At 35.8% G+C, this 18,745-nt stretch overlaps 1 protein-coding gene across 1 annotated transcript in view; it reads left to right on the forward strand.

Moving 5' to 3' along the window:
- COG5 (component of oligomeric golgi complex 5) overlaps positions 1 to 18,745 on the forward strand; it is a 174,040-nt gene that overhangs the window by 35,064 nt on the left and 120,231 nt on the right. The gene's annotated exons all lie outside the window — the stretch shown is intronic.

Below are 18,745 nucleotides of genomic sequence, written 5' to 3' on the forward strand. Positions count from 1 at the left end.
TATTACTTTAAAAGCTTCCAACAGTCTATATTTACCTACTTTCAATTTCTGAGCCTTTTAGGTGTTTTAATTTTTTGTTTGATTTTTGTTTGTTTGTTTTGGTTGGTTGATTTTTCTTGTCTTAAAAGCAGTCTGAAATAATACTGCCTCTTTAAGCCATGCTGAATTTCACCATACATGTTTACATGCAAGTGGTCATCTAGGTTTTGTAGCAATAAGTTATATTCAGGATAACTTGATACCCACATGTATATTAGGAAAATTTATGCTAGGATGCACTGAGATTATTCAGACCCTGATAATTATTCAGACATGATAATTCAGTTGATTCATGATCAAAAAAAAATTATTTTTAGGATCCATCACTGTGGACAGTACAATGTATGTACAGTTGTGGAGGTTATTAATTTTGTTGAAATGTAAACTTCTAAAAAAACTTGCATGTTCCACGTGAATTTTGCTAGAGACTTGACAGGTTTTTGTAAGGATGTCTTTCTTGCATGATGTTCTTGACCTTCACTTTGCAAGGGATGCCTTTGTTTTCACTTTTTGTTTCGTCACTTGTTTCTAAATCTGTTCTATCAGTATAAGCAATGCTCACAACCACATAATGAGAAGTGTAGCACAATACCAGTTTTAATTAGTACTGGTGCTAAATAAACCTTGGAAATCATTTCAGTATATACCCCAAAATAATATTTTCCAAAATTGATTTGCTGAAACAAATAGTTTAAGAATATCTGAGTATAAAATGTCCTATAGGTAATTTATAATCTCAAATTAGTGTGGGGCTTTTTTTCACCATGATTTAAAAGATTATTAAGGTTTTTGTGTAAGGTGTGATAAAGTACTAAATGTTAGAGTTCTTAGATAAGTAACTGTGTTAAGATGGTAGTTTGGGTCAAATTTTGATGGCGTCCTCTGTTTTTAGGTTGTTAATGCAAATACAGAATGCAGTTGTGTAACTCAGATGTCTTTTCTTTACTTTTTCTTTCAGCCAGACATCAATTTATTATTTATCTTTAGGTAACAGCATGCTTTATTTATTTTTTAAAATGGCTTCATATCTATCCAGCATGCTTCCTGTTCCATACTCTTTTGCATTCAGAAACCATGTAAATAAAGATTGCAGAAACTTTAACAGAGATCACTAGCTACCAGCTGGCTCTGCTGAGTAGCAGTTGATTGAGCCCTTTGAGCTGTCTCTGTATCATCTGCCTCCCAAGAGCTTGAAAACAGTGATACCAGCATAGCTCTTAAAGGTGATGTGATGAAGAGGATTCCTGAAATGAAAGCATAAATACTAATATATTAAAGAGATTTACTTGCTTCACTTTCAGTATGACTAAGGATAAGTAAGGAAGCCTGTCTAAATTTAAACAGATGAATCTCCATCTCCCTTTCTAATTCTTCAGTGTGCGCCTGAACAAAGATGGAGGTATTGGATGAGCTGTACTGTTAGAAAAAGATGTACACACGGAGGAAGATTCTAACAGGATTTTGGGTATACCATGAATATATGGTTCAAATGCAGGCAAAGGGGTCACAAAAGACTACCTGTATGACAGGAGGTGATACTGGCAGAAGTTTTATCTGCAAAAAGTGTTTGAGAGGAGTGCTAAGGAGCTGAGTTGTGAGCATATATTAAGCTTAAGTTTTCTGGAGACAAAATCAGGAAAAGAAGCAGTACCATATGGAGGCAATCAGGAGTAGGTGGATGGATAGACATGCTTATAAGCCATTGCTGTGCAGATGCTAGTTAAGATGGTGTGAACAGATGACTTCATCCTCAAAGGGTAGATAGGGAAGAGTGGGCAAAAGGAGCCATGTGCAGGCACCCAGCATAAACAGAAAATGTGCTGTTCTTATACCTGTTTCTATATCAGTACAGATGGGAGAAAGAATTTGACTGGTATTTTGGCTTTTAGGGTAGTGAAAAGTGGGGTGAAAAGGTAGTGAGAAGGTAGAAGTATCAGGAACAGCAGGAGTCCTAAACCAGGAGACTGATGATAAGGGGTTTTAGGATTGAGAATGGAAACACAAGGGGAGAGGGAGATCCAGATGGTTACAGAGAATAGACTGTGAAGGGTTGAGACTGCTGCGTCTGATGTGGAGGGAAAAGAAATGCAGAGAGGCAGGAGCTTGAATCAGAGTGGAGCACAAGGGTGTAGAGGCATGGGCATGTAAAGGGACACGAGGTGCACAGGGGTAGAGATAATTGCGATTGCCATAACACACACCCCTGTAAGTACTTCTAAATTCAATTCAGGAGTCATAGCTGTATGTGGGAATATATTTTTCTGATTTACTGAGTGGAGGAAGTCCAGAAATTTGCAAGTTGTAGTGTATTTTTTGGTCCTCTTCCGTCTTTTATCTACTGTCTTACTTTCTACACAGAGAAGTAATGTCCCAACATTGGCTGTTACTGCATTCCCAAACTGTGGTGGGTCATCGCTAGATCTGAAGGTCAAAGCTCTGCTGTTGAGTTTATAAGGTCACCCTGAATCAGTTTCTTGAACTGCAGTGCTTTAAATAAGCTTAGTTTATCTAAAAAGACTCATTAGGCTCAAAAGGTCTAGCAGGGCCAAATGAAGTACCCAGTTCTAATGTTTTTCTAAAAGAGTCCTTGGTTTTGGAGCTTTAGAATTCTTTTAATGTGTTTTAGAGTTTAATTTTACATAAACCTACTGCAGACTATTTTAACATCCAGATGTCATGGATCTTCATGAAGATCTTTATTGGCACAGTTGTGAGACTCTGTCTGCTCACTTCCCTTGTTCTCTGCATTATTCTTTTTTTCATCCTGAATGCTTCAGCAACACTTTCTTTCTTTGTACTGCGCATCTTGTTTCCTAGTCTGAATCTTGCTGCTCATTTAGTGACTATTTAGAATTTTACTGTGTCTGGGTCTAAAAATGACATCTGTTTTCATATTAGCAAGAGACTTGAGATCCTAACTCATACAATTTTTTTTTTAGTGCCAGATAGTGTCTTTAGAGCTCAAGTTGCTTTAGAAAATGAATGTTGGTGGTTTTGGATATCTTGCCCTGGGATTGTTGTTCAGCATTATTTACATGGTGCATTTGCACAATTCCAGCTAAATAGCTCCTCTGTACGTTTCATTTACCGACTCTGAGGAGTGTCGTGCTCAATTCTAACCTAACTCTTCTGAATGTTTTGTGATTATATCTGTTCTAGCAGTTTGTGATCTATGTCGAAAATTGTTTACCTTGTTGTATCTCAGTTTCCTCAATAGTCACTTGCAGAGAATTTTGTTAGAATATTGTTGAAAATCCAGTAACTTCTATAGTATCAAGGAAAAAGAAGCAATGGATAATAGCTGTTTGAGTCTGGGAGTTGTACTGATGTGCCCTTGTTATGCTGAATTTGTAAATGTGTTCTGCTTTCTACCTGAAATGACAGCTTGCTGGTATGGATCATGCTGTAGCATGCTTTTATGTAAATGTTGACTCTTGACCCATATACAAGATCTAGTCATAAAGGTTTTTATTATTATTTGAGAGTGATATGCTGAATAGATGACAAAAATTCTGTTAGAATTTGTAGATAGTACCATTCTGACTCAGATGGTAGCATGGTCTTTTCTTTCTTTTGGCTCAAGTACTTTATTCTCGTTTCTTTAATCGATAGCAAATTGTTCTAAGGCTATTATTCCTTTTCTGCAGCAAGGACTGACATCCAAAAAAATTAATTTTCCATTCAGTGTCTTACCCTAAAAATTTATTTCCTTTTCTCCCTTACTGTTGATTACCATCTTGCTTTGTTTTGTTATTTTTATAATGACTTATTTAGGTTGGGTTTTGTGAGGGTTTTTTTTTCCACTTTTCTAACATTCCTGTTTCCCTTGACAGAAAACAGTCCTGCACATGGGACATTGCTGATCTTGGTTCCGCCACTGTAGAATTACATCCCTGGAAAAATCTGGATTTTCCAGATTAATTGCATGTTGTTTCACTGTGCTTCCTCTTGTATTTACAAAGATGAAGACCTTTGGAAGCAGCACAAAGACAAGTATTTTTAAATAGCCATATAATAGATTATATATAAACGATACATATATAATATAATAGTAAATATATTTTACATGTTTATGTATTTTGTATATAATGTGTACATATTAATTTTGAAGATTCAGAGTTATTGATAGCATAGCAGCTTAAGTATGGAAAAATTAACTACTTTTGCCATGGAATAAGAATGCCTTATAACATTCCTTTGGGTTTGTATAACTATTAGGCATAGGTTATTTGTTCAGTAGTATTCCATGTTAGAACAACCGTTGACCTTTTCAGCACTGGAAGGTTCTGTACTCATGAGGAAATGTGTAAGTTAGAGAATGCCCTTTAGCTATTAATACCAAACATGTATCTTGTTTTAGTTTTGCACAATGAGGTGATACCAAAGAATAATTGCAAAACCATTGCTGCATATTACTCATATATAGGGAAGGCATCCTTTTTGTATCATAACAATAAATTTGGTTAAATGGTACAGCTAAATCATGGTCCTGGTGCATTATTGCACAATTATTTAAACATTTTAGTGGAAAGAAGAAAAAAACAGTATCAGTTATGCTCAGGAGGGAAGTATGGCTGGTAAATTTAATAGTAATTTAAATAACATCAGTCTCACTCTGGCTTTTCTACATGGAGGTGGTTTGTCCTCTAGTATAAACATTCATAATGAGTGGTGCTGTATGTTGCAGTAGATTTTGGCAAAAGTTTAGTTAATGACTGTAATTTTAAAGATTTTTTTTTCATTTTTCTTTAAAAATTGTAATATTGCTATGAATTTGGTTTCTCCTTCATTAAAATTGTGCTTTGACTATTCTGAGAACTTGAGAGGTTTCTGCTTTTGTAAAATATTCTTAGTTCTAAGTTGGTAATTGTTACTGAATTTTAGTGAGGATTTTCATTATTATGGAAAGGCTTTTGGAATTCTGACATCATATCTTTTGTATTGCTTTGAACATACAAATAAAAAAGGCACCTGCTCACATTGTGTGAGCCTTGTGAAAGCATGCCTGAAAGAACATTTGTTCCCAAAGTTGCAAAGTGGTTTAACATGGTAGCTGAAATGTTCTGGAGCTGGAGTCCTGATGCTGTGTGGCTGTAGAATGAGGAAATACTGCCTTGTGGTTTGAAGTCCCCTTGGATTGCTTACCTTTCTTCCTTGGAGGTATTTTGTATGTTGGAGGAAGTTTTCAGTGCTGTTCCCCACTGCTGGTTGGCTGTGTTGCCCAGCACCTCCAAGTCCCAGTTCCTGGCAGCTCTGTGTTTGTGCATTGCACAGCAGCCTCAGTGTAGACCTGTCAGGAAGTGTTCTGCCTGGCTGATTATGTTGCTTTGGATTGAGAGGCAGCTGAAGTTAATATGAAGGGTTGAAACTTTAGGATCTGGTTCAGGATTCTTTGTCAGATATCCTTGTTGTGAAAGTCATGAGTAGCCAGGGATGAAGGATGGGCAGCAGCAGAAGCAGCACTAGCTGCCCTCTTACAATCCCCTGATGTAGGAGTTTGGTTACAGGCGTTCCTGCTGTAATATCCTTTAAGTGGAATTGCTAATATAAAACAAAATGAGAAAACAGGAAGATTTTCTCTAGAGTTGTTTATTCAGCAGAGATCTTGGATAGACTTTGTTTCTAGTAATTTTGTAAACTAGAAAGGCGGTACCATTGTCTCTTAATTAAGACAAAGTGTTCACATGGTGTGCCTAATAGCAAGCATTGTTCTAGCTGAAATTAAGAGACAAATCTTAGGATCTTAATTGCCCTGTAAGTAAAGAGTGAACACAACATGAATAGGTATCAACTGTCATGTCCCTTCAATTTTTTTAAGGCTAACACAACAGTGTAAGGATTACCACAAGGGTGACTTCATATGTGTCAATCTCGATCAGGTAGCTGCTTGGCTGATTCAGTTTGGAAAGACTACAAAAAGTGTGTGAAAAAGATCCATTAGGCTTACTACCCTTAAAATCAAAGTTCAGTAACTTTGCATGTGACAGGAACATGCTTTGCCTTCTTCAGACAACAAAATAAAACCTAAGGACAGTAGTTAGATTCCCCCCCTTGTTGTGATTGCCTGACATAAGCAGTTAAAATTATGTCAGCTTCTGTGTTCAGTTCAAATGTAGGAAGTTCTTCACATCAGTCTGACAGTGGTGATATCCCACAAATTAAATTCTCAAAATCTGAAAAATTGTATGCAGTATGTTTTCTTGTCTGATTTTTTAAATGATAAATTACTCAGTTGTTCTCTCTTTGCCACCTTGATTCTTCAGTTGTTTTTACAAGGTTGTTCAGGGAAACTGATAGAAAATCTGTTTATGTAGTGCCATAAAAAGACATGTGAGAGAAGTTTAAATGGTTTAATAAGCTATAATGATAAATGCATAATAACATGGAAATTGAACTAATTTAGTACAGTGTGTTGGTTTCACATTTCCTCTACTAAAAAAATATTCATTTGATTGATGTGCATGTTGATCTAAATTTAGATTTGTGTTGGTATCATATTCAGTTTATTTTCGTTCTTCCTCTGTTGTTTGGGTTCATTAATTTTCATAATTTCTATCCATATAATATAGTTTAATTTTTATTGATTATTGAAAAACATCTCTTACTTTCTTAAGTGGATAAATGAAAGAGAAATATAAATCCCTTCATATTTTCTGGGATTTAAAAAAAAACATATCTATTGTAGCTGTAGAATCTAAAATAAATACCTAAACTGAGTTAAAATGCATGCATATGCATGCATATAAAGGACTAATTTTGTCTGTGAAGCTTTCAAATATCAAGGATTTTTGTGACTAAACCATAGTTTCAGTTTTTTTCCATCTTCTAAAGTATTTTTAACCTCACTGCATAATTGTTGTCTTTGAAATCACTTACTGTAATACTGAAGCAAACCACAGCTTGTATGAAAAATGCTGTCATTTGCTGTTTTTTGGGAGAAGGCTGAGAGCAGTAGTGTCAGTGGTATGTCTGAGGAAGGGAATACTGTTTTGCATTGTATATCCAGGTTGATGCCTGGAGCTGGCTTTGCAGTCATTAGACTTGAAGCCTAAGTTTTATTTTACTAATAAAATCTTGAGAAATTTAAAATGGTTGTTCAAGACATTTTTATTGCACTGATGGATGATGAGCAAATACAGGTTTATGGATAAAAAGCTTGTCAAACTCTTCAGCAGCCTTCACTGATGATCTATGTAATCAATTAAAACATATAGGTAGCATGAGTTGCAGTGAAAGGAGCTATGAAGTGTAGTTGTAATAGGAAAAATGAAAAATGTTATGTGCATTATTTCTGGTACCTTTCGAAGTGAGAAGTTTCACTTTTTCTAGGTAGGCTAGCAGCTCTGCATAATAATACCTTGGGTTAGGAGCTCCTGGACGAAATGTGGAAGACGAAGAATAGCAACAGCAACAACCCATCAAGAGGAAAACCTTGTGAGTTAATTACGCACTGACTGCAGGTTACCATGCTGTCTTTCTAAAAGAGAAATTGCCATTCTGACACAAGTAGAGGTCTTTTCTGGTTCTCATTCTTTCCACAGTAGATATGGTGCCCAGTGAGAATTTATTTCCCCTGAGAGACAGCTGGATATGGAGAACATTGTTTTCTCTTATTAATCAAGCAAATTAGTTTTAATGCGAGGAAAGAATGAAAGGAAAGGAGAGCCTGCCCTTTGCAAGTGGTTACTACTTTGAACTTGCTGGTCGTTAGGCTTGAAATGTTTTTCTTTGAAGTTGCTTTATGTTGTAATACCTTTTCTGTAGCCTTGCTGTTGAAGTAAAAGTATAACTCAGCACTCTGTCCCCCCAGACAGTTTGTTTTTTTTCCCTGCAAAATTTTTATATATTCTTCAGAAACCTATTTTGTTTGCCACCATCAAAAAAGTCTACCTGTTTATTGGACTCTTGCTAATACCCTGTTTAATAATCCCACTCTGAAATCTTGAAGCTGGCATTATCTCAATAAGCAATACAGGTCTAAGCTAGAATACTTCAATAGGGACTTTCCAGTGGTGTTTGGGGATATCTGTGTGTAAGAACTCTGTGGCTCTTGGACTGTTGGTTGAGTGCATACCTTGATAAATGTTGCAGGCTGTATTGATAGCATTTGTGAGAGTGTAAAAGCCACTCTCAATAATCTTGAAGCCTGCAGGCAAAGCAACTATTACAGTATACTTTGAGGCAATAAAACAAGAGTTTTAGTTTGTATTCAGTACCCTTAATCTAGAGCGAATTTATATGGACAGTTAGAGGTAGTATGGATTAACATTTAAACTAAGAATTTTAGCTTCTTGTGCAATGTCCATGACCACAATGCCCCCGAGCATCCCGTGTTTGCTTCATAGTTTCTGTTCACATTATTGTGCTTTGTAGAACAATAGTTGGGTTATGTCCTAGATGCCTAGCACAGATGTGGAAAGGCTATCTGTATTTCATTAATCTGTCCAGTCTCTGTAATACAAGATCAATTTCTTTTTGAAGAATGCATGAACTGTAGAAATTTTCCACATTTATTCTCTTTGCAGATCTTTAAGCACAGATTTTTAATGACTAGCTAGACTTGACAAAGTTAAACCATAGACATGCTTTGGTGTAATAAAGAGAGACTTCGGGTTTGAGTGGAAAAAATAGTTCATGTATCTATCTCTCAAGACATAATTTTTTTTTTCTAAAGTAAAGTAATGTATTGGCAAAGTCAGATTATAAATTATTTCTTGCACTAAGTTTACTTTTATCTAAATTGCTTTAAGCCCTTGACTGCATTGGAATAGGGGTGGGGGAGCAAAACAAACCTTCAGAAGATGCAAATAATTAATGAGATTTAAAAAAATGTATTGATGAAACACTATAGAACTCTCTACTTCATCCTCAATCTTTTGAAAATTAAACACCCCCCATCTATAAGGAAACAGGCCTTGCAGCATGCATAGAAGATTATTAAACACAGGGCAAAAATGCAAAACTGTGTTTCACCTGTACTTTGACATTGAGAAGTTGTTGCTCCCAACATCAGCTAGGAGGTTAAATTAAGTTAAAGATGCTTCATAAATAAAACCTATAACAAGCAGTACCATGCAGTTTAACAACGGTTAACCAAATCAATATTATGAGTAGAACAAACGGGACATAATGTTTTTATGTGTGGTACTTTGGGTTGTGCCATACTGAAAAGAAATTGTCATTAATATATTAGGTGCCTTGTATTGGTGCATTTCCCCTTCTCTCATTCTTCCCAGTGCCACTTTACGTGTGCGTGATGTGGCTGAAGGAAGAAGAAAAGACACCTATTGAGGATGAGCCAGGCATGGAGTTAGTCACATGAATATTTGATGAGAACTAAAGGAGTCACACACAAGGACAGGGAAATGGTGAGAATTGCTGCAAGGGTGACTGAGCTGCTCTTCAGATTTATTTATATAGGCTTTCTTCATTTTCTTAATGATCTTTTGCTATATATAGACAGAGAATGTTGAGTGTTGAATTTCATGGTCGCTTTTGTATGAAGCTGCTAAGAGCTTGACTTGTGACCTTGCTTTAAGTTTTGGGTGTTTTGACAAAATTCTTCAGCAATATCAGTGTTTCTTCACTTTGGTACCACAATATAATTCTGTTGGGTATGATTGCCATGTATGGCAGTTGGCTGAATGGCTTCCTGTGATCAGCTGGGCACAAAATTGCCTTGAGTAGATTTGATCCACAGCACAAGGAAATGAGAATGGAAATGGGATTGATCCCAAAAATTCCATGAACCAGCAGCTGCAGAGGGAACTGTGGATTGTAGAGAGTCCACATAAAATTGCTAATCTGTAATTTTAAATCTTTGTTTAAATCTGTGATTACGATGCAAAGATTTTCTCTTTCTGTGCTAGCCTGAAAGCATCTATATTTTCAAAGTACGTTTGAAGATTGCTGAGAGTTGCTAGATGTAGATACTGAAGAAATGAATTCACCAAATCACTAATCTTTTTAATTTTTTAGATTCTTTTTAGAAATACATCCAGCTGATACAATTTAATATTCCGGTTTTGTGCAGAGTCTTGGCTAATGCATCTGTTAAATGAATGAATAAATAAATGGAAAGAAATGCAGTTTTAATTCTGGAAAAACCGATTTTTATTTTTCTGCTTGTAAAATTGGCAGCAATATTCTACTCTAGGATAGCATTATTGGTTACTGACACTGTGGAATAATAGTAGAAGTTAGAAATAAATGTGAATGTGGCTGAGTTTTACAGCTTGAGCTTTTATTATTTTTAATTAATTTTAGCACCTGCAAAATAGTGCAAGAAGCTGGATTCTCTTTTGACAAATATTACACATTCACAGATTAATGTATAGCTTACAGTTTCCATTGATTACTATTGTCTAGGAAGTGCTTGTTAGATATCAAAGCAGTGAACAGTGTGAGCAGCTCACAGATTAGGTCAGCCTGTTCTTTGACAGGCTCAAGAAAGCAGCCAGACAGCTATTGTTTTACCCTCTGAACAGAAAAAATTATTCCTTTGACTGCATTCTGGCTTTTGAATTCCCACTGAATTAGTAATTTATTTATTTGTTTTGATATTTGAATGATATTTGAACTTTAAATGAGAAAATTCTGTTATGCTTCTTCTGGGAGAAGAAAATCATATCCAAATAGTTTTAATTACTGTACCCAGCTCTTTGCTGTTCAGTTTAGCTGGTACATACAAGGCTACTCAAAATGCCTGCTGTGTCCACCACCCAAGGCATTCTCAGCACTGTTCCAGGTCCTCTACCAAACCTGGGATTTTGGGGTGTTGACTCAGCTGGCACAAGACAGCTCTTGAGGAAATCTGTGATTGACTTGATTAAAACTGCTGTCACCACTGCCATGACAAGCAGTGCTCCATGTGAGCCTGACATGTGCAGCTGAACACTATGTGCAGAGTATTCTATAACTTCTGTGATAGATGTACCATAGTTATATTTTGTATGAATGCATGTATGTGTATAAAAAGTATAAAATGGTTATAAAAATGATTTGATTCACTGAAGTGCTACAAATTACACTCTTTCTGGCAACAGAAACAATGTAATTGTTGAATTCTTCAAATAGAGATGCTCCAATGCATAGTGCATTCTTCAAAGTGGAATCATGCTTCTGCAAAGGTACTAAGAAAGAATGGTGAATTTGAGAAAATGTACCCTTAGCCCAAAGGCTTTCCAAAATAACTTCTTTTACAAGGACGGGCATGCTGCAATAGCAATGGAAAAATTGGTTCAAGCTGTAGTTTGAATTGACATTTTGACCCTGGTTTTATTAATTTTGACAGTGGAGATAATTTTCCCCCCTCTCTTCCATTTAACGAAAGATTTTCTTTCAACATTTATTCTGCTTAAAAGTATCAGAAGTAGTAGTGTTATCTGTGTGGGCATTGGGAAGGAGAAAAGATGGACACAGATCTACTTAAGATCTCAATCTCTGATAAAATTTAGGTTTTTGAACAATGAAGTAATAGCATTCCTGCCTTCTTTTATATTTTTAATAGAATAATAGAATCATTAAAGTTGGGAAAGACCTCCAAGAAGTTCAACTTTTGACCAAACACCACCATGTCAACTAAGCACTAAATGCCATGTCCAGTTGTTTCTTGAGCACTTCCAGGGTTTGTAATTTTACTACTTCCTTGGGCAGCCTATTCCAATGCCTGATCACCTTTTCAGTGCAGAAATTTTTCATGCTTTGGGATCTTCCTTTGTGTAACAAAGCCAGTTCCTGAAGTTTAAAGAAATTACGGATTTATAGTTGAAGGTGTAAGAAGGTTCTTTTCTTCACTTCTCCCATTTTGGTAGATTGCCTAACTCTCCATTTCTACTCATGGGTAGAAGTAAGTCAAAGAGGAAAAAAAAACTGGGGCAAAAATGATTAATCAGCTGGGAATGGATGAAACATAGGAATAAATCCTAAGGTGGTATTAGGTAGGAGACAAAGAATGATATTTCTGTTCTAACGTGGTTCACAGGACTTGTGTGGTCACTGGGTTTAAGTTAAATTTGCTTCTTAGACAAGTTACTTTGTATTCAACTTCTTCCCTTTATAAAAGTGCATAAAATGGTAGCCAAAAATGCTGTGAGATCTTAAGATGGGAACTGTAGACAAGTGCTACCTTCTAAAAGTTATTTAAAAAATAGTCTCTATGGTTTGTGAGCAATTTTACAAACTGCAACCTTGCATGATGATTGAAAAGCAGTAGGGAAACTGATTTCACTTCCAAGCTTCATGTATCAAATGCATTTTTAAATATCATGAGAACGGCCGTAGCAATTGCATCTGAATATGGTACTTTCCTTTCCTTAGCTGTTTAAAGCTGAGCGTTATTGGCTGTGTAAATACTGATAGCTTTAAAGACTGGAGGAAAAATTACTGGACAACGTAATCTGGATTGACTCAAAATACTGCCATTTCAAGATAAGATTTTAAACAGAATATGCTAAAATGAATTTTAAGCAATTCTCCCTTAATAATAATAAAATATACAAGTCTCCATGGTACCCCATCACGTTTGTGCAGAAAATGGCAGCAAGGAAAAAACTGCCACTGCTCAAAGGATGTTTTACAATTACAATTGAAAAAATTAACAGTGCATATAACACATAAAATTTCTTTCATTATTTATTAAATATTAATTTGTTTGAAACATAGACTGTAGTCCTTCCTCAGTGCCTACAGAGTGATAACATGCTCATACTTGAAGAAGGAAACGTCTGAGTGTAAACCATTGTGTATAGTTGTGCATAGTTTTTAAATGATCTGAAAAATTTTATCTTCTCAGGCTCTTTTTAGGATTTCCATGCTTGAATTTACATTAAAGTAAGCACTACTGAAGAAATGGTGGTGAGGTTATGCTCTCCTTTCTGTTAGTAATCTAGATATGATCTTTGATATATTTAAAAATATTAATTAATGCACTAGTTCCCATAACTACTAGAATGACTTCATTGATGTCTGCATGAAGCTGGTGCTTATTGTAAAAAAACCTGTTTTTGTAGTTGATCATGGTAATATGAGAGACAAAATTATAATTCTTCCATTGTGAATATAATAAATACTGCTCCTATATGTATTACCAAAGCACACACATCTATCTCTGGTGAAATGTAAAGCACCATGTTGGCTTTCTAGTAAAATACTAAATATTAGAAGTAAGTATTTTCTTACTGGTGATTGCTGAACATGTGAATAAAACAGATATATGGATGGTAGGGTTTTCTGTATGTGTATTTAAAGTCTCTATAATACTGTTATGTTACACTTGCAGTTAGAATAGTTATGCATTGAGTTCTGAGTAGAGTGATCTGGATCTCAGACCGAACAAACCAGACTGGATTTTGAATCAATTAGAGCATTTTTAAGTCTGGAGAAGTTTATTTTTAGTCTTGAAGGGAGTTGAACAGGCAAAGATGTTTTACAGTTTCTACTTTAAAACTATGTGTCATTTTGGACAAATCCTTTTTACCTTCATTCATGGATGGATTAAATAAATTGGCAGCTTGCTTAGACAGAACCTAAGAAAAGCACAAAGAAAAGGCAATTCTGTCTTTGAACATTACACTGCAGCCCTTTCACCTGCCTCTGAATTGCAGTGAATGACACTTCCTTCTTCCTTTTGATCTGAAGCTTGATTTATAAAATAATAGTTTACTGTTCTATAGTAGCACAGAAATCGGGGTTATGAGGTTGGTTCAGAAAGAGGGTAAATGAAAAAAAGGACTGGTATACATACCTGTAGAAAGAAGATAGTTACGCTCGGTTTGCCTGTATAAGTGATCCTACTTGAGAAAGCACAAGTGCAGTGATCCCATTCGTAGAGAAGTTCTCTGAATTCTTGCTCAGAGAATAGGAAGTCATTGAAATCTTGAAGTTTATGGACTCGTGCTTCTGTTTCTAGCCCCAGTTTCAGGTTTGAAAGTCTGAGCTGTGAAAGTTTTGGTTCATCAGTTTCACAAATTCTGAAGTGTTACTTATTTAAAGCAGGTTGAGGTAGTTGCACCAGTGTATTATGTAATGTTATACTCAAAAACATTTCCCCTACCAAGGTAGTCAGAAGAAGCTGGTTTATATCGCTCTGTTGTAATGCATAATAGGTGACCTACTTTCATACTTTCTACATGGGAACACAAAGAACAACACTATATTTATGTACTTTGAGATCTTCCTACACATTTCTCCATCCTTTCTTTCTTTAGGTTTTTCTTCCTTTTTTATATTCTATGCCCAGAAGTTAGAGATTCAATGAAATAAAATGGCTTAAGTGTTTTCATTTGACCAGGGTATCAAATATGCATAAATTTCTATTAAATGTAATCCTAAATGTATATTTTCACATTTCTTTGAAAATAAGAAGGATTTTTCTTTTACTCATGTGTCTTTCATATACCTCTGTATTTGTCTGAAATTTAGGTTTTTGTATATGTGTCACATAATTTTTTGGTTTTAAATTAGTTTTTAAGAAACTCTTCAGTATTTTTATTTAGTTTTTAGTGGGTTTTTTTTTTGGTAAGGGAGGAACTCAACGGTTGCATAATTGACTGTGAAAAATGTATTATTAAAATTGATACACAGAAAATACTTTAGATGTATAGCTTAAACGAGACTCTTCTTCTTGCACTGACCTTTTCTACTGTATAATAAAACATACTATTCTAACCCAAGTCAGATAGCAGAAAATTTTCCGACAGTAATGTTTTTCAGATTCGTGGCATCTGTTCAATTGGCATTTATGAAGCACTTGGAGATATTCAGATGAATGAGGCTGTGTTAGTGTATGTGTTAGAGGGCACCGTTAGAAGGAGCAGCATGTCTAAATAATTGCATCTTGGACTTCTATAAATTTAGTTGTATAGAAACCATCCTAAGTAAAACAGCCTATGAAAGGCAAAACATAAGCATTAAATTCCTTGGGTGCCTTTTATTGGAAAAGCAGGATTCATAAAAGCACAGTATGTTGCAGGCTTTATTTCACAGTTCTGCCAACACGAATCCAATCTGAGCTCGAGCACAGCTGCTATTCCTGCCAGTCCTCCTCACTCTCCTGATGGAGCTTGATCAGCTCTCTTTGTTTTCTCTGTTCACATAAAACGAACGCTGTTTAATGATCTTCACTAATGAATTTGTGATGTCCTCTTCAGGGACTTTTATTTATGGAGTGCTTTCCCCCCAGCATTAAAATATCCTTTACTGACATAGTATAGGGTAAGGTAATGAGAAAAAATAGATGTGAAGTTCAGGATGGATTGTGATGGATAGAAATACATAGAGAAAACTAGATGTTCTTACAACAATTGTGCTATTCTTTTTATCCCTGTAACACAGTTACTCCTCCTCCGCCCCCCACACAACAGATTTGTAATGAAAGAATAGAATCTTGTGCAGGCTGCAACTCCCAAAGGTAAAACCCACAGTACTAGACTTCCATCTGTATAGCCTATTTTATTTTGGGGAGATTTCATTTAGTTTTCCTTGGTTAAATTAGTCTGAAATACTGTCGTTGCAAGTTCATTAAAATTATTCTATAATGGGCGTCTACCGTAATTTTTGAAGTTTTATATTCAGTTTCTTGGTCGTGGTGCTTGCTATTTACCTGATGTTCTTGTCATCCTTTTTGCCATGTTCTGATGTTTGTCATGCTCTCTTGCCTTTGCACTCACTTTCATGGCCAGTAGTGTTATTCCTGACCTGTTCTCCATAGAAATCTTTTGACCTGTCCTCTTCCACCCTCATAGTAAAATACTAGAGTGAAAAAAAAGTCACCTGTGTTTAGTTATGTGTAATTGGAGTGGAGAAGGGAATCCTCTTTGGTTGAATAATATATTTTTATAGAATTTAAGAAGTGTATTTCACCAGAATATTTATCTATAATGTTTACATTTACCAAACGTAGCCCTTACTAATCAGTATCTGCTTGAAGAAACTAAAGCTATGCATGTATAAAAAAAGAGCTCCCCAGGGAAGGGGATAGTGCTGGGTTTTGTTTCTGCTCTGCAACCAGCATGCTAAAATGTACTGAATCAATACTGGATAGTTTCTTAGGAGCAGTTAGGATCACAGAAGGCCTAATCCTGATGAGATCTGTGCACTTGGATCATTTAATACCCTGCACAGCTTCAGGGGCAAGTAAAGCCTCAGTGCTGGGTGTAGGACTGGGCACAGGCTGGTGAGAGCTTGGCTCGCTTGATGTGGAGTGAGCGCTGATCACTGCTCCACAGACTGCGAGTGCTCCAGGGGTTAGTGACCGCTGCTCTTCACTGGCTTGTAAGACACTATCGTTACCCCTCTCCTTTGCCAAGTAATCAATCCCTCTTCCTCTAAAACATGAGTAAATAGCTGAATTAAGTGAATTACTGTGAATATACATAGGATCCACCTTAGTTCTTTTGGGAAGAGCAGTGATTGAACATTTGAAAAAAGCTGATACCAATTATTATGTGAATAATCTGAACTTGTCTAATTGCCATTTGAAGACTTTTCCCACAAACAGTTTATCTTTACTGAAGGTGCTTGTTTCAAAACCAGATAATCTGATAGTTTTTCTATCCAAGTTTGTTGCTCTGCTCTGATCTGTTCTCTAAAGAATTTGTATTTCTGCTTTGAAATTTTTGAGTGCTTTTACCACAACTAATTTGTGCATTAACTTCTTTATATGTTGAAGGCATGTGCTAATTAGTGCTAATGAGTTACTGAGTAAATGGAAATCAGAGTAAGACAGTGAAAACTTGATGTCTGTACAAACCAAAACTTTACAGATTCAGATACAGAATTTACAGAGTTCAGTTTTTTTTTTATTGCTTTAATGTGAAGCTTCCTACACTCAGTGGATTAAAGACTGACTTCCATCTCTGGTGAACTGATATAAATTGTTCTCCTTGCATCTCTGCCATGCACAGGTGCTTGTTCCTTTCATAGGTATATCCAGAGGAGTGAGGAGCTGATGCTGAGCAGTGGCTGTAAGCTACTGGGGTCATTTTCAGCAGAATGCTTGTATGGGTGCACAGGTGGGGAGGAGATGACGTGGCTGGGAGATGTGGAAGGGAGGGAGCAATGGCAGCTGGAATAAAAACTGACTGATGTGGAACTGAAGCACAAGAGACTTGGTGTCTAGTACCAGATCAGTATATTCCCTTTCTTAAAATCTGTAGTATGGTCATGTTATATACAAGTAGGTGTCTGAATTATTATCTTTCCATGGAGGTCCCTGAAGACTCAGCAAAAGTGGGGTAGGAGAAAGCTGACATTATGGCAGAACTCAGAATAAGTAAATGGAATTACTCATAACCTGGACCAGTTGAATATTTGCTTATGCCAGAATAATTTTGAATATGGGACATAACAAGTAAAAGGGACAATCAGAAGTCTAAGCAGTACTTCTGGAAACAAGTTTTGTCAATTTTTTCTTTATGTCTATTGTAAGAGTATTCCTTTGACATTGCACATAGCTATTGGTGTGATTTGCGTGCTGTGGTTGAGATTGCCATGGTATCTGTTATGGTTTTAAATACATTTTTCTAAATGTGGATGAGAAAATTAAAGTAATTAATTTTGCATGGACTGAGACAAGAATTGACCACAGCCATTTTGCTAGCACGTTCTTTTTATCATCCTTTATAACTGATTTTCTGTAACTACTAATGGAAAGAGTTTAATAAAAGGTGATAAACCCAGATGATTTTTTAAATAAGGTTACAAGTCTGATAAAGCATAAATGTGTTAACACTATTGAATTCTGTTGGCCTTTTAATACATTTTAATTTAAAAAACCAAGTAAAAGGTGAAATGCCAAAGACAAGCTCTGAGGAACTGGAATGGTAAGAGTCAATGGCAGAGCAGCTTTCCCATGTAAAAGACTGGTTTCATCTTTATTTTCTCTCTTTGTAGAGTTTATTCCATCCCAAGATCTGCAGAGTCCTTAAGCTTTCCAACCATTTTCATATTTGAGCTGGAACTCTTCTGTGAAGATAATATGTTGAAGAAATTTTGATAAATTTTTTTTTTCCCTGAACACCTCTAATTTTTATTGTGATTTCCTTAATCAGTATTTTTAAAACTCTTTTATGCTTCATTAGCTATTTTAGCAGCACAAAATATCCCCTTTCTGTCAGAAGCTGACTTAAAATTCCATCCTTCATCCATCCACCAAGCACCTATTGTTACTTTTTGAATTTAAAATTAGGTGTTAATGTCATGAACCAGTAGAAATACAGTACATCTAATATAAGTATTAATGCTATTTTTAAAACTTACAGGATAGGAGAAGAACAAAAGTGAGTGGCAGTTGGTATAGTTGCTGGGACAGGGTGTAAGGGATTCATGGAGAGGAGCCTTCCTGTGTGAGCAGAAGCAGTGAATTGAGGTGAAGCATCAGACAATTATCTGCAGTTTTGTTCCTCAATCAATATGCAGTTGTTTCTTGGTCTTATTGATCTTTTCTACTTATTTAATGTACTTTCATTTTATGAGACCCATACAATCATTTAATGGAGTAATTTGAATTGGGTTTGAATTATTTTCACTTGCTGTGATATTGTTTTTAACATACTGGGTTAATTTACTGGATATCTGTACTGTTACTGCCATTAAGAGAAGAATAGCTCATCTACAGAACCAAGCAACTGACTATAGCCAAGTGTCCCATATTAAATGATCTGACCTTCTTGAGAAAGTTGCACACACTCAGTATCTCTATTACAAA

Source organism: Vidua chalybeata, chromosome 5, assembly GCF_026979565.1.
Source record: "Vidua chalybeata isolate OUT-0048 chromosome 5, bVidCha1 merged haplotype, whole genome shotgun sequence".
Taxonomy (NCBI): Eukaryota; Metazoa; Chordata; class Aves; order Passeriformes; family Viduidae; genus Vidua; species Vidua chalybeata.